The sequence below is a fragment of the Apium graveolens genome, chromosome 3, assembly GCF_009905375.1.
Source record: "Apium graveolens cultivar Ventura chromosome 3, ASM990537v1, whole genome shotgun sequence".
In the NCBI taxonomy this organism is placed as follows: Eukaryota; Viridiplantae; Streptophyta; class Magnoliopsida; order Apiales; family Apiaceae; genus Apium; species Apium graveolens.
Genome location: NC_133649.1, coordinates 170,460,871 through 170,464,183, shown reverse-complemented (window position 1 = coordinate 170,464,183; position 3,313 = coordinate 170,460,871).

The following is a 3,313-nucleotide window of genomic DNA, read 5'->3' as shown; positions in this document are numbered from 1 at the left end:
TCTTTCCATGCATGTTAATGAGTGTTGCATTTTGAGTAAAACAAGCAGTCTGCACAGCTTCAGCCCAAAAATAGGTTAGTAACTTTGCCTCATCAAGCATAGTTCGTGCAACTTCAATGAGAGTTCTATTCTTTCTTTAAACCACTCCATTTTGCTGTGGAGTTCCAGGAGCAGAGAATTCCTGCTTGATTCCTTGGACTTTGCAGAACTCTTCCATAATCAAATTCTTGAACTCAGTGCCATTATCACTTCTTATGATTTTCACAGAGTCTTTAACCACTTTATCCAGTTGTTTGACATGATCAATCAAGATAGATGCAGTTTTACTTTTTATGTGCAAGAAATACACCCATGTGTATCTGGTGAACTCATCCACTATGACCATAGCATATTTCTTCTTTGCAATAGACATGACATTCACTGGACCAAATAGATCAACATGTAGTCTGTGATAAGGCTCAAGAATTGAAGATTCAGTCTTGCTCTTGAATGAAGATTTTCTCTGTTTTGCCTTTTGACAGGAATCACAAAGGCCATCAGGAGCAAATACTGATTTTGGCAAACCTCTCACAAGATCTTTCTTGACTAGTTCATTTATATTGTTGAAATTTAAATGAGAGAGTTTCTTGTGCCAATTCCAGCTTTCTTCAATTGATGTTCTACTTAACAGACAGATTGCAGAACCATCAGTACTTGTTAAAAGCTTGGCTTCATAAATGTTACCATGCCTGTATCCTTTCAGAACAACTTTGTCTGTAGATTTGCTTACAACTTCACAGTGTTCTTCAAAGAAACCCACATGATAACCTATGTCACAGATTTGACTAACACTCAGCAAATTATGTTGAAGTCCTGAGACTAGAGCTACTTTTCAATAATGACATTCCCCAGATTGATATTTCCATATCCCAAAGTTTTTCCCATGTTGCCATCTCCATAAGAAATACTTGGGCCAGCTTTCTCCACAAAGTCTGATAGCAGGGCTTTATTTCCAGTCATATGTCCTGAACATCTACTGTCCAGAACTAAGATGTTTTTCCTGTTGCCCTGCAATCACAAAGACCACTAATGATTAATTTTAAGGACCCAGACTTGCTTGGATCCTTTGGCCTTATTAAGTTTGTTAACATTTGCAGCGGATTTAGCATCAGAGTTTATGTTAACATTTTTCTTATCAGCATTTACACTATCAGACTTTGCATCAGAACTTACACTAGAAGGAATAATGCTAACTTTCTTTAAAGAATGTTTTATTTGATAATAATCATAGTACAAACTATGATATTCCTTACAAGTATAAATGGAATGCCATAAACTACCACAATGAAAACAAGGATTTTGTGGCCTATATCTAACAGATTGACTCTTAACTCCTGACTTTGAAGGTAAGGAGTTTATGTTCTTATTTTTCTAGCAAAAAGAAGCCAGATGGTTAGAATTTCCACAGTTATAACATTTCTATCTAAGAGCATTAGGAACAGGCTTATAATCATTACTTTTATTCACACCTTCCTTTCCATTCCTATTTTTCCTAGGGAGCTTTACCTTATTTACATTCTTAACATCTTTCAGCTTATGCTTAAGCTGCTTCTTTGTCATTAAGCCTATGTTAACTTCAGTTGGCTTATCCTATTTTGGTTTGTCAGAAGTTAATTTCTCTTTAACTTCTGATTTATCAATATCAGACTTTACAGCTACAAACTTAAAATGATTTACCTTTGGTTTTTGTTTAACAACTATAGGCTCAATTTCTACAGTTCCCTTATCATTCCTATCATCTCCATAACCTAAGCCTTCTTTCCAGTTTCCACTACTTAACAAATTCTGAGTTGTTCTGCCAGAGTTAGTCCAAGTCCTGATTCATTTATTTATTTATCAACTAGTTATCTCTCTTTCCTTTTCTAACTCAGTTTTTAGAGATTCATTTATTTTAAGTACTTCATCCCTAATAAAAAAGGCATCATCTCCATCTTCTCAACTCAGTAATATCATCAGCATGAAAGGCATAAGTGGTTTGATGTACCTTTAACTCAATATTATCAGAACTGCTATCAACATTTGTCATCAAGGCATAGTTCACCTCACTTTCAGAATCTGAAGTGTCTGTCCAGCTTTTCTTCTTTGTGACAAGAGCCTTGCCTTTGTCACTCTTCACTTTCTTGCAATCAGGAGATATATGGCCTTTCTCACCACAGTTGTAGCACTTGACATTTGAGTAATCTCCCCTGTTAGACTTTCCTCCTCTGCCTTTAGATTTTCTGAAACCCTTCTTATCAGAACTTGCACCTTTCCTGGAATTTTTTTTCCCTTTCTGAATTTCCTGTATGCAATCCTTGTGATTCCTTTCACCATAAGAGCACACAGCTTCATCATCTCTTCATCAGCATCCATCTCAGGTAAGCTTTCAGGTTCTGAGTCATCATCACTATCAGAACTTGATGACTCAGTATCAGAATTTGTGATGAGAGCTTTTCTTTTGCCTTTTCTTGAGGCAGCTGCTTTGGGGGATTCCTCCTCAGCCTTTAGAGCAACTGTCCTTGACTTTCTTCCATTCCTCTTGCTTCTTTGTTCCATCTCAAGTTCATGAGTCTTGAGCATCCCATAAATTTCATCAAGAGTTGTTTCTTCAAGATTATAGTTGTCTCTTATAGTGGTGGCCTTCAAATCCCAACTTTCAGGAAGAGCTAATAGGAATTTAAGATTTGAATCTTCAAGATCATATTCCTTGTCAACTAGTGACAAATTATTCAAGAGTTTGACAAATCTGTCATATAAACCAGTCAATGACTCATCAGGTTTTGAGTCAAAGTGCTCATACTCTTGAGTGAGTATAGTCTTTATGTTCTTCTTAATTGAATCAGTTCCCTGGCATCTTGTCTCCAAGGCATCCCATATCTCCTTTGCAGTCTTGCAGTTAATTACCCTATTTGACATGACATTATCAATGGCATTATGCAGCAATGTCGTACCTTAGCATCCTTACCAATCGATGAGATATCTTCAGCAGTGTAATCACTTTTCTCCTTTGGAACAGACTTTGATGGTTCACCTGCAACTACAACAGAGAGTTTGGTTGGCTTGTGTGGTCCTTCATTGATTCCGTCAAGGTATATTGGATCTGTAGCTTCCAGAAATATAGACATCCTCACCTTTCATATGGGATATTCAGATGGTTTCAGTATAGGAACTCTAATAGTCTCATATCGATTATGGATTTGAGTCTTTGGAGGTTCTTCAGTTTTGGCGGGCTTGTTTGGAGTTTATTCTTCTTCAGACATGATTGTTTTTGGATCTTAAACCGTTTGTGTGTTAA